Source organism: Gekko japonicus, unplaced genomic scaffold (assembly GCF_001447785.1).
Source record: "Gekko japonicus isolate JY-2015 unplaced genomic scaffold, Gekko_japonicus_V1.1 scaffold2078, whole genome shotgun sequence".
Taxonomy (NCBI): domain Eukaryota; kingdom Metazoa; phylum Chordata; class Lepidosauria; order Squamata; family Gekkonidae; genus Gekko; species Gekko japonicus.
In genome coordinates this window covers 12,252-26,057 of record NW_015176038.1, presented here as the reverse complement: position 1 = coordinate 26,057, position 13,806 = coordinate 12,252, and the positions used below count along the sequence as shown (strand labels likewise).

At 46.3% G+C, this 13,806-nt stretch overlaps 1 protein-coding gene across 2 annotated transcripts in view; it reads right to left on the bottom strand.

Annotated features, from left to right (window-relative positions):
• Positions 1-11,039, bottom strand: part of ATF2 (activating transcription factor 2) — a 56,190-nt gene extending 45,151 nt beyond the window's left edge. For both annotated transcript variants that reach the window (XM_015426642.1, XM_015426641.1), the window contains exon 1: positions 10,949-11,039. The gene's annotated coding sequence lies outside the window, so the exon portion shown is untranslated. The remainder of the gene's footprint in view (positions 1-10,948) is intronic.
• Between the last annotated feature and the right edge of the window lie 2,767 nt (positions 11,040-13,806).

Below are 13,806 nucleotides of genomic sequence, written 5' to 3'. Positions count from 1 at the left end.
GGAAGCGGCTCGGCGTCGCTCCTTTTGACTGGAGGCGGGGCCGCCCGACACGGGGGTCGATGGGAGCCGAGGGGGTAATAAAAGGAAGGAGCACGGAGAGAGGGGAGGAGGACGTCCCAGGAACTGGCTAAGGATGAGAGCTGAGAGAGAGAGAGGGCGAGGCGTCCTGTGCACCGGTGCTGACGGCGCAGAAGCCAGTATCCTCCAGGAGCGGGCAAGAGCGGCTAGCGGCCACTCTGCATACCCCGTGGTCTGAGGCTGTCTCTCCAGCTCCCCTGAACACCTTCCTCGGCTCCGGCCTCGGGGGCCTCCCCGGAAGAGGGCGCCTTGACCCCCGGACAGCACGGCCAGTCAGGGGTCCCCTGTCAAGGACCAAGACGACCGTGACACATCATGAAAAAGGATGCCTCAGTGTCCCAACATGACCTCCACGGTTCCTACTCTGTCACTTGAATAGACAAATTTGTAGCACAACTCCTGCTTCAGAACTAACTGGAGGGGGGGGGGGAGGCAAAACAGAACCAAAACAAAAAACAAAGCATGGTTTTAACATGAAGGACAAAGAAAGGTAGAAAAGGGTCAAGGCCCTTTTGTGAAAGGATAACGGATGAAAGGAAATATTGGACGAAATAAAGAGAAATGCTATTTAGTCATAGGTCTTGTCAATTCCTCCTGCCAACCTAGCAGTTCGAAAGCAAGAAATTGCAAGTAAATAAATAGGTACCGCTTCGGTGGGAAGGTAACAGCGTTCCGTGCGCCTTGGTGTTTAGCCATGCCGGCCACATGACCACGGAAACGTCTTCGGACAGCGCTGGCTCTTTGGCTTGGAAACGGAGATGAGCACCGCAACCCTAGAGTCGGATTCGACTGGCTTTCAAGCAAGGGAACCTTTACCTTTACCTTGTCAATTCAGAAGACATCCCATACGAGTGAGAGGGAGAGGAAAAAACTGAGCTGAGCATTGCTGCTGTATGTGGATAGATTCGGGTGGGTGGCCATGTTGGTCTGAAGCAGAAGAACAAAGTCCGGGTCCGGTAGCAACTTTAAGACCAACAAAATTTTATTCAAGGTCTAAGCCTTCATGTGCATGCACACTTCTTCAGATACATTGAAATGGAAGTTACCAGTCCATACACATAGGTAGAGGGTGCTGTATGTGGAATAGCTAAAACAAAAAATGGGTCAGATCCAAAACTTCCAAAAACAAAGAGTTTGCAGATGCAATCTTTACCAGCTTCCCTTAGCAGCCCCATTGGAAAGGCTGTTGCTGTTCAACAGGCATGGCATCTGGGGGAGAAGGAAAGGGGAAACTGCCCTCTTCTGGTTACGCAAACAGAGGATGCTCCTTAGAGCAGACAGAGCAAAGTTTGCATATCAATGCTAATTGATAATAGCATTTCTATTTCCTTGGATATGCAATATGCCACAATTATGCAGGCAAACAGCTGGGGACTGGAAGAAACATTTTAAGGTAAATTAAACTGAAGTTTCTCTACTCTCTAAACTGTTCAAGACAAAATATCTGAGGCCATGTCAGCACCGGCAACTGACCACAGCCCAAGGAGTATCACAGCTGCTATCAGAGGTAAAGAGAGCCAGTTTGGTATAGTGGTTAAGTGCACAGACTCTAATCTGGGAGAACCAGGTTTGATTCCCTACCCCTCCTTGCAGCTGCTAGATGACCTTGGGCAAGCCATAGTTCTGTCAAAGCTGTTCTTGAAAAAGCAGTTCTTGAAAGAGCTCTCTCAGCCCCACCTACCTCACAGGGTGTCTGTTGTGGGGAGAGGAGGGGAGGGGAAGGGAAAGGAGTTTATAAGCCGCTCTGAGACTCCCGAGTGAAGGGCAGGGTATAAATCCAATCTCTTCTTCCTCTTCTTCTTTCTCCTTGCAACATAAACAGGCTACTCCAAGCAGAGACAGGTAATACCTTGGTACTCTATGGACTTTTTATTGAGCAGGAACACAACCCTTATACAACTGCTTTCTTGTAGTATCAAGATTTTATTGAACGGGCAGCGAATAATGCTCCACACGCTAAGCATCAATTGTCTCCACCTGACTTAATGTCTGAATGACAGCAGCTAAAACCTATCTATATAGATCTTAATCCTAGAACTCGACCTCAGCCGTTAACATTGTATCCTACCCATCCCCAAGGTGTTGGGCGGGGGAGTGTGGCTAGCTGACTTTGTTCTCACAGGTAAAGGTAAAGGTTTCCCTTGCTCGAAAGCCAGTCAAATCCGACTCTAGGGATGCGGTGCTCATCTCCATTTCCAAGCTGAAGAGCCAGCGCTGTCCGAAGACATTTCTGTGGTCATGCGGCCGGCATGACTAAACACCAAGGTGCACAGAACGCTGTTACCTTTCCACTGAAGTGGTACCTATTTATCTACTTGCAACTTAGGAAAAGCAGCTTGACCAATCACTCTGTCTCAGCCTTGATCACTGAGCTACAAAGCGGAGTGCAGAACTGATGGCTAGTCAAAGCCCAACACAATAAATCCCCCCCCCATCAAGCCAATTCTAGATAATTATGCATTAACTCAGAGCATGACCTGGATAGCTGTCTCATCAGATTTCAGAAGCTAAGCATGGTGAACCCTGCTTAGTACTTGAACAGAAGACTACCCAGGAAGCCCAGGGTTGCTACGTAGGGGCAAGGAATGACAAAGCACCTCTGTTTCTCTCATGCCTTGAAACCCCTACATGGTTGCTGTAAGTTGGCTGTAACTTGGTGACATTTTCTACCACCAGAGCATAATTTATTTAAGTTATTCCTTAAGTACCTTTCTAGAGAAAGGGCCATTGGTACTTACTGTGAAGGGTCCTTCTCTGAGATAAGGAGGACATCTTGCTGGGTGTTTCTACCTTTCTAGAGAACTGCTTGAGGTAACTTACATCCAATTTAAGACAATATTAGACAACCTAAATTAACCGAACAGCAGCACTAAAAAAAAATTTAAACAAACCAAGATGAAGATAGCTTTACCACAGAAGCCTTAGAACATAAAACATGGCCAGTCAGAAGGCATTCCACATACAACATAATTAGCAATGTCCTCTACACAAGGAATTTGATACCCGAAATACTCATTCTGGCGACCCACCCATCATACAAGTATTGTAAGGTGTTGTTGATATTGGTGGAACACACCAATATTGTAAGACATTGTTGATGTTGGTGGAACACACATGGTAAAGCACCTTAAGCATCACTGCAGAATTTTTCCCCTTTCATTATAGCACATTTTAATTGTTCACACCTTATGAATCTACCAGAAAGGACAGTCAAGGGAAGCTTCATGTCCTAACTTCCCCTCAGTACTCTCAGCAACTTTTCAACTGCGGTAAAGGCAATATTCTAGTCAGTTTCATGCAGCTTCACCCAATACTACTAGTTTTAGTTAGGTCCTGATGAATTTCAGGGGCAGGTTCCCAAGCCCTTTAATTTTAAGTGGTCAATTATGCTGTTTCTCTATAGCACACCCTCTGAAATGAAACTGCAGCCCTCCACAGGTCCTGGTTGGCCACTGTGTGAGACAGGACGCCGGACTAGATGGACAACTAGCAAGCCCATAGCTACTGTGCAGCCCACGGGGCCTGGCCCCCTAGTAGTTTTTATGGGCCTCCCTCCCCGAGCCTCAGCTCCCCCTCCCCCCGGACTCCCCTCATCCTGACTGCCTGTCTGCGGGGAGGATGAGAGTGGCACAAGCAGCAGAGGTGGCAAGGCTGGGCTGAGAGAGTGGTCCAGGCAGGCAGGAAGCATGAATGGTGGGGGAGAAGCCTCCACCTCAGGCTGCCACCAGATGCTCACCACGCAGTCTGCCAGCAGCAGGTAAGGCCAGGTGACAAGTGGGTGCCTCCTCTGGCCCTAGTCAGAAGTGCCTGGCTGCGCTCTGGTGCGCCAACGAGACTGTGTGCGGCACGCCCAGCCACCATGCGCTGAGAGTGGAGGTCAGATTCTCCCTGGTGTAGTGCCGTGGGAAGGGGAACTGGGACTCCTCGGGGAGGGAGGGAGGGAGCCAGATGCTCTGCAGGGAAGGCCTGCCCTTGCGGGGGGGGGGAGCTGCAGCCCCGCCAAGGCCCCCTCCACAAAAAATCCCTAGGTATGGGGCTGACCACTGGTCTGATCCAACAGGGCTCTTCTTATACGCTTACATTGCCAGGCAGCTGTGACAGGCCCAAGCAGGCCCACCGCTGACACAGGACTTGGCACTATGCAGCATCACCAACAACTGACCATTCTAGGTAGTGGCTGAACTGGGCTACTCATCTTCTTCCTCTAACAAAGCAGAAAGCAAAGCAGCTAGGATCTGCTTCCTCACTTCTCCCTTTCCTTTGGGACAGTGGTGGTGGCCCTCCTAAAGCAATTTAGCAGTCCCCAAGACTACCCCAAAGGTGACAAGCAATTGAGTGAGAACCACCACCACTCTCATGCTCAGAAAAAAGAATAAATTGCAATGGCACATAGCCATCTTCACTGTTCTCTTACCTATGTGCTCCTTCAGGGTGGTGAGTTTCCACTTAAATGAGGAACAGCAGTGTGGCAGCTTTTAAAAACAGCAAATACTTCATGACTGCAGTGGTGGGTGGTAGAAGGAGAGGGCCACATGACAACATCTTGCAAATGGTGAAAAATTTTGGAGGTGGCCCTGCTCCAGAGTAGGTTAGGTGACATTCATCAGAGCAGCTCATTTTCTGCGTGTGGGGCTGTTGTTTTAAGGCTTCTCCCACACAGTCATATAAACTCACATCTGAGGTCTCATCTCAAGTAGTATAGTCCAGTCACTAGTTTGCCACTTTTAATATATTTTTTGAGCTATTCCTACTTCTTGCAGATACTTCTTGCAGTCATGTAAACTCACATATGAGGTCTCAAGTAGTATAGTCCAGTCACTAGTTTGCCACTTTTAATATATTTTTGAGCTATTCCTACTTCTTGCAGATACCGTTTAGCAACAATTAAGCACATTCATCACCCTAATATCAATCGGACAATTAGCACATTAGTTCTTTCCCACTGAAAACTATGGCATTTCAAAAACTGGTATTATTAAAGAACACTTGATTTCAGATGACAAAAAAATGTCAAATTTGTATCCAGATGCTGCAACAAGTTCATGATATCAACAGCACCACATTTCATGGTAGTAGGTTTTTATTACTACAGAAATAAAGCTTTAATGTATTTTCTCTTATAGTCCCTATGCAAGATACTGCAGGTATCTTTCCATTTGATGAAACAGCCAGTTGTCTACAGAAACTATCTGGCTTGTCAGTATTTCTCACACAAGAAATACCTTCCAAACTTACTCTGCCTTCTGCCCCTCACACAAGCACATTTGAGCTGTTCTTGCAGTGAATACATAAGCTGAAAAATGCCCTCCTTACCACCTCACACCAAAGTTGCCTTCCCTCTGTCTTGGAAACAACAATGGCTGCAACGCTCTTCCACTCAAGGAGGAGGTTGGGAAAAGAGTATCTGATTGGGCCAGGTTCCTTTGCAAGCTTTTAATACACCCTCTTTTCAGATATCTAGCTAATTATCAAATTATCTGTATCTAGAGAAAATGTCTTCAGTCGCCGCATTAGGAGTGATTACTACACCAAGTGTACAATTACTTTACGTTATGTTCTCCACAATCACAATGGTGGAGGGAAATGTCAATATGTGTATAACGCTGTAAGGAAAACAGCTTTAGTAACAGGTGCTATTTACAATCATATCGTCATTGCATGGCACTGGAAGCCAAAGTAGAGTATCTTAATGGAAGAACTGACAACTGAATTCCAAAATTCATCTGAAGAACAATACCGCAAGGAGCGTTCCCTCTAAGTTGAGTTAATGTGAGCTAGCTCACAGGTGTTTAGCCTCCGGCTCACACATTTTTATCTTAGCTCAGGAAGGATGGCTCCAGAGTAAACTAATTTATGCAGTAGCCAAATCGCTCGCTCACAGCTTTAATGCCAGTAGCTCACAAAATAGAATTTTGACTCACAAGACTCCACAGCTTAGAGGGAGCACTGACAAGGTACCTTGCATTAAGGAAGCAGCATTCTTTGCCTAGAACACCACAGCTTCATAGAACATAACCAAACCACATTACTTTAAAAGAACACATAACAGAACCTGGCAACTTCAGGTTAAGAAAAGCTAAAAGGTTAATACCGTTAATATGAAGATTTAACACCCCCATGAATGTCTTGTCTGTTTGTATGTTTTAATGTTTGTATGTTAAGTCGGTAATGTTATTAAAAATTAATAAAATGTTGCTCTTCGGGGCAATTAAAAAAAAAAAGTAAGGAAAAGAAAAGCCAAAAGGTACCCAAGAGAAAAGGAGCTGCGGTGGCTCAAGTGGTTAAGCCGCTGAACTGCAGGCTGTGGAAGGTCAGTAGTTCAGCGGTTCAAGACCCGGGTGCCGCAAGACAGGGTGAGCTCCTGTCTCTAGTTCCAGCTCCTGCCAACCTAGCAGTTCGAAAGCAAGAAATTGCAAGTAGATAAATAGGGACCACTTCGGTGGGAAGGTAACAGCGTTCCGTGCGCTTTGGTGTTTAGTCATGCCGGCCACATGACCACGGAAACGTCTTCGGACAGCGCTGGCTCTTCGGCTTTGTAACGGAGATGAGCACCGCAACCCTAGAGTCGGATTCGACTGGCTTTCGAGCAAGGGAACCTTTACCTTTACCTTTTTACCCAAGAGAAGCCCTCAGAGATTTGAAGGAAGATACAGAGCTAATTAGATTATACAATAGGCAACAGGAGGCTGATAGATACAACCCACATGAATTGAACTTATTAAAATGACAGCTACTTATGGGAACTGTAACTTTTGCTAACTATTTTCTATTAATAAATGAGTTAAGTAGTGAAAGAACAAAAAAATGAGAGGCTATTGTCACAATACATGTCCTCACCATTTTGATGTATTTGTCTTAGATTTGCAGGAAAGATAAATGTCTATATTCCCACCCAATACATGGTAAGTAGGCAAAAACATCTGCACCAAATAGATGGGGGAATGTTTCACCTTTCTCCACCTACCCAGTGTCCAATTTACACCTGCTTTGCATGCAAAAATGTGTATCTCCGGTTAAAAAGGTCAGCAAAGTAGATGAAGCAAGAGCTTTCCAACCTTCTCAGTCTCAAGCCCTCTACAAGGAGAGGGGGAAGAGAGAAGGTACAGAATTCAGGCTTCATTGCACTCAAGTTTGAGGCAGTGAGCTGGGACTCACAAATGCTCATCTTGAAATTAATGTTAGACTTCAAGGCACCAAGGAAACAGTTTTCGAGCAAGGCACCACTGGACTGTTATTTTCAAGCAATCAATCAAGCAATCTTGATTGCATTAGCAAAAAAACCACCACAGCAACAATACAAAGTAAAATGCCAAATGTCCAACAAGATAAAATTTGAAAAATAATAATGAAAAATTGGACATTTTAACAGATTTTTTACAGAAGTTTTACAGAATACAAAGTCATCATTAAAATATGTCTAATAGTAAGAAAGGAAGACCATACAGCCCAGAGACAAATTACAAATGACACATGACCCAGAATAGAGCAGTCAAAGGTCAGGTACACTTTGGTCAGCACACTCCATCTTTCTACCATTTATGATGGCAGTACCATTTCTAACCAATAATATGACTAATTTTTCCTGGTTTGACCTTCCTGGAAGTGGGATATTATGGTCCACAAGAATCTACTATGTTCAGCCTTACGTCTTGGACACTGGAATGTGACGTGGGACAAAACCTCAATGCACTTTTGATCATAGGAGCAGACTCTTTTCCTATAAAATGGTCTTCCAAGACTGCGAGCAGTAAAATATCTAAGCATGCCTTGGTACCTTTCTGTATTTGCAATTCCTTTATCTAAGCATGCCTTGGTACCTTTCTGTATTTGCAATTCCTTTAATTGGTAAAGTATACTGGAAGATTCAGGGGGGAGGGAGATAGTTATCTATAGAATATAGATGTTCTCAAAGTGCCTACCCTAGGCTACAGTGGTTTGAGCACTCTGGTCTAACAATCTTTGTCTGATGAGTAGTTTGACTGCATAGAATCCAAAGGTCCTCAAGTATTCTACTGAGAAGTCAAGGCTAGTCGCTAATCTCAATACAAAACTGTGCCATGAGTTACCCATCATCTCTCCATACATCAAAATCAAATAGCCTGGGTATGTGCAGTGATTATTTTCAGCCAGTAATTAATTACTGTTTTACAAACTGAGGTTATTCTTGAGGGTAGAGCTAATTCTACTCTGATCATAGCCAAGGGTGTTGATGGCGGAACTAACAGCAGGTGTGCAAATTTGTTTTGAATAATTTCTAAAGATTAGAGACTTCCAGAGCCCCAAATTGCTGCTCCATAAAAAAGCCAGGGTACAAGTTTCATTTTATAAATTTCTAAAGATGGAGAAATCAGACAGCCTCCTCTCTTCCTATAAAATCTAAGAATACCAAGGACAGCTTTTTCAAGGTTGTACTTTGCATAGTCAATATAGGCTCTCCAAGAGGCTGATGAAACATCACCCCTAAATATTTAAAGCTAGAGACCTGTCCTAATGATTTCTTGTCCATTGTCCGTATATGATAATGCAGTCTTCTACCAAAAACCATAATCTTGGTTTTGTCATAATTAAATAGACTTTTTTTTTTTTACAGTAAGAGCTGAACTGTCTCAAAAGCCTTCTAAGACCAGTTTGAGTATGGGGGAATGCGTCATCCGTGAAGAACAAAACTGGTCTTTCTGCCTACTTTGAGTGGAAAGAAATGAGGACCCAATGGGAATTCTACCATATCATTTACCTATAGATTAAAAAGCAGTGAGGCCTAAATACAGCCTTGTCAGACCCCATTTGTGGTTTAAATGAGCTAGACAATTGGCCATGGACACCTAATCTGATCTTTAAACTGGTGTCTGTATAAAGGCCTTTTATACGTTCTAGTAGCTTGTCATCTATATTCATATTAAATTTCTCGATAAATGGTATCTTGAGATGGAATCAAATGCAGCTTTGAGACCGATTAATACCACATATAGTAGCCTAGATGATCTATTTGGATATTGATTGATAAGGTGTTGCAGTAGTAGGCTATGGTCCAGGGTAGAATGTCCCTCTCTAAATCCAGTTTGCTCTGGTGGTCAACAAGTTATTTTCAGCTTCAATATTTATTTATTAGAATTTTTCTTTTGTCACCACTCACCCAAAGGGTCTCATGGCAACCTACAACATTAAAACCAACAGGGTAAAAACAACATAAATATTAACATTAAACTATTAAAATATGTGGATACCACCATATTACCAATAAAAAGAGCCCAAACACTTGGTTACCTTCCAAAAGCCAACCTAAACAATTCCACCTTGCATGCTATGCAGAAGCTAAACAAGTCCGGCAGGGCATGGGTCTCATCCGAGAGTGCATTCCATAGGGTAGGGGTCACAACTGAGAAGGCCCTTCCCGTAGTGACAGCTAAAAGAACCATCCTGGGGCTAGGCACCTGCAAGAGGCCTGTAGTCTAGAGGATCTGCAGGGAGCGGGGGGGGGGGGGGTAAGGGAAGAGTTGTTTTGCTTAAAGCTTTCCTATTACATCCAGCAGGCTTACTGGTCTACACTTAAGCGGATCAGTATGCGTCTCCTTCTTATAAATTGGAACCACAACAGAAGAGGTCCATTCCTGAGGGAACCTATCAGACATACTATATGTGTAAATGGGTTGGCTAAAACAGGCACCCACCAGTCCTGGAAAACCTTAAGCAAATCAGGGGGGATAAAATTTTCACCCGGGGCTTTATTACCCCTAATTATAGAGATTGGGGATTTTATAAGTTACTTAATGGAATCATCACAGGGCATTCGACTACACAATCCTCATGGGTTTGATCATTAAATAGTTTAGAAAAGTGTTCTTCCCAGTGGTCCTTGGATATATAGTAACCTAACTCATGACTTTTATTTTGTTACAACAGGCTTTACATTCATTCCATTCATTCCATTCATCATCTGCATTCAGTGTACTAGGCCACTCCACTTCCTTCCTCCATCCCCAGTATTGGGAAGGGGGACATTAAGGGAAAAATTCCACAATCAAATTCACCATAGGATGTTAAAAGTAAATGGAGGGAAGGATGCTTGTGTATTGTGTCGTGTGTCCCCCCCCCCCCCTTTGGTCTATTTATACCCTACACAATCTCTGCATTGCAAGCATTAAAGTGGAAAGGAGGAAGGAAGGAAAGCACGGACGTGATGGCTTCCTACACTAAATCACTGATTGTGGGAATGCTCACCTTCTGTTGCTCCCAGCATGTGGGGGGGGGGTTATAAATCCCCACAACCAATATAGCTGTAGGACATTTAGGTGAATACAGAGACAGAGAAAGGTCTTTAAACGTCTCTCTGATGTTTACACTTTAAAAAAAAAAAAGTGGGAAAGCAAATTACTCAAATTACTTATTTATTTGTACAGCAAGGGAGAGAAAAGCAAGCAAGGCAAGCGTGGAAGAGGAGGCGCTCGCCACCTCCCTTCCCACAGCCCAGGGCTTGTGGGGATCCTGCTCTTCTGTGAGGTCCCTCCCAGTGATGCTGTGGGTGGAGGCCCAAGGGCGGCGTGTGTTTGCACGGGCCAGCCAGGCTCGCCCTTCCATCGTGGCGGCGCCGGGCGAATAACGGGGCTCTCCGCAGCCGGAAACCGTTCTACGGGTGGCTGGGTGGGGAACAAGCCTCCTCTTCGGCAGCACCGAGGCGCCATATTACAGCCTCCCAGACAGGCTCCCCCACCTCTCCTCCCCAAGCAGGGCCCGTCTGGTTTCCACTCAGGCCGCGTCCTGGTGAAAGGCTCCCGCCACGCCCGACCTGCGCCTCCGGACGCGGCGAAAGCACCGACCTCGCCCGCCTCAAAGAGGCCAGAGGAGGAGGAAAGAGGCATAAACACACACTCACCCCACACACGACCACCGGCCGAACCGCACATTAAAGCCCAGGTCCTCCACGGGCTTCCGTCACATCTCGCGGGAACTCACTGACACCTCTCTCTGTTTCTCGTTTGCTATCCACTCGCATCTCACCCCCCCCGCTCTCCCCTTCCCCCCACCCGGCGAAGGAGGAGATACTGTCACGTGACGTGAGAGGAGCGAGGGAAGGTAAGGCGGAAAAATGACACGTGGTTGTACAGGGCTACGTCCGCAAGGCGGGGCCGTTGCCGACCCCAGAAGGCTCGGAAAGAGCCGAACAGGCATAGCGTCCCCGGAAAGAACCGAACGGGCTGCGGCTGCGCAGAGAGCCTTGCGGGGGCTGGAGCGGAACGCCGGGAAGCGGAGGGATGGGGGAATCCGAAATGCTGCGACCCTACGGCTGCCAACATCCTGGTGGCACCTGGAGATCTCCCGCTATTACAATTAACCTCCAGACGACCAAGATCAGGTCTCCTGGAGAAACTGGCATTATACCCTGCTGAAGAAGTCCCCTCCTCCCCAAATCCTGCCCTGCCCAAGCTCCACCCCCAGGTATTTCCCAACCCAGAGCTGCAACCCTAATTAAGCCAGGATTTCCAACCCCAAGCTTTTAGGGGGCCCGTTCAGCGTGTGAGGAAACTTTTGTTGGCACAGCCCCCACTGATAACCTTTGAGACGCCCACAAATGAGGGGTATAGGTTGTGAAAGTATTCAGATAGGATTGCCAGTTCTGGGTTGTAAGATACCTGGAGATTTTGGGGGTGAAGCCTGAGGGGGGTGGGGTTCCAGCTAGCTTCAGAGTTGGCCAAGCCCACTACAGCCAAAACCTCTGCATGTGGGTGGCTACAGAGGGAAGGCCTGGAGAGCAAACCCCCCCCCTCGACTCCTTGGCGGGCGGCCAGGGGGCCTCCTGGAAGGATCGGGGAGGCATTTAAATGCCTCCCCATGCCTTTCCTGGCCTTCCTTTCCCTTCAAGGGAGGGGCTTGCCCAGGCAAGCCAAGGAAAGGTATGGGGTGTGGCCTAATATGCTAATTAACTATAGGTCAGGGGTGTGGCCTAATATGATAATGCATTTCTGCTGATGGGTGTGGCCTATTATGCTAATGAGTTCCTGCTGGGCTTTTTCTACAAAAAAGCCCTGCTTGGAGGTACTAGTTTTTTAATTCGCATTGTTGGCGGTAAGCCACGGGTGCGCTCCACTTCCCAGATGTTGGGGTGTGATCGCGCCCAGATAACCCACCCACCATCCGTGCCTCTCCCGCGGCAACTTTGCCGTGTGACTGGGGCAACTGTCACCTGGAGACCAGCTGGAATAGCAGATTTCCAGCTACCACCTGGATGTTGGCAACCCTATATTCAGACTGTGGTTACCAACTATCAGAGCCTGCAGCTCTCCTGGCATTACACTTGTTCCCCTGGAAGAAATGGATGCTTTGAAGGATGGATTTTTTGGCATCACAGCCCTGAGCTCCATATCCTCCCTCAAGCACCACACCCAAATCTCCATGATTTCCCTAGAACTGGCAACTCTAATTCAGAGGTATACTGCCTTGGCATAAGCAGGCTCCACTTAAAAGTCATGGCTTGTTGTAATTAAAGGTAAAGGTTTCCCTTGCTTGAAAGCCAGTTGAATCTGACTCTAGGGCGCTGTGCTCATGTTTCCAAGCCGAAGAGCCAGCGCTGTCCAAAGACATTTCCGTGGTCTTGCAGCCAGTGTGACTAGAGGCGCACAGAGCGCTGTCACCTTCCCACCAAAGTGGTACCTATTTATCTACTTGCAATTTCTTGCTTTTGAACTGCTAGATTGGCAGGGGTTGACCAGAGATGGGAGCTCACTCCGTCACGCGGCACTTGGGTCTCGAGCTGAACTACCAACCTTCCAGCCTGCAGTTCAGTGTCTTCACCACTGAGCCACCGCAGCCTCTTGTAACTAATTGGTACCAAATACTGAAATTTTTTTGCTGGCACCTTTTTCATGGATCAGAGTACCCTCAGGGAACAGTGCTTAGTGACTGGCTAGGATCTGGACCAGGTTTGATTTCCCATTCTGCCATGGGAGCTTGGGCCACACTCAGCCTAACCTAAAGTGTTTTAGTGAGAATAAAATGGAGAACTACAGAAAGCACTCTGGGTCTCCAGTGTGGACAAATGAATAAATGAAGCAAAATAAAAATGCAGAAAGGCTGTGGTTCAGTGGCAGAATCTCTACTTTTTTCATACAGAAGGTCCCAGGTTCAATCCCTGGCATTTCCAGTAACAAGAACCAGGAAGTAGGTGATGTGAAAACACCTCTCTGCCTGGAACCCAGAGGGTTGCTACCCGTCTGAGCAGACAACACTGACTTTTGGGGGGGCCTGATTCAGTATAAGGCAGCTTCATGTGTCTGCTTCACAAGAGAAAATTAGAACTATCTTGCTGCTTTGATGGATCTGTCCTGAATTTGAGTACTCAAGTGATTTCATACAGCAATTCAAAGTTTTAGTTTTACCATGGACTTCATATTCCCCTTACGTAACAGACATACTTTAACTTGGATGGTAAATATGGAAAGAAGCTATAGCGAGGCAATGCTCCATCTGCTCGCAGGCAGATCCCAGGTTCAATCCCCTGCCTCTCTAGTTCAAAATTCAGCTAGCAGGTGATATGGAAGACCTCCGAGACCTGGAAACAGCTGGCCCCAGTCAGAGTAAACAACACTGACTCTGTGTAAGGCAATTTCATGTGTTCATGTATTTGTAAAGATGGCCAGGGGCCCTAGTGAACTACTCCTGTTATTCAGAACACGCATACCTGTTTTTTCTTCTGTTGAACACTGTATACCAAATTCCCAAGATACAATTTAAAGC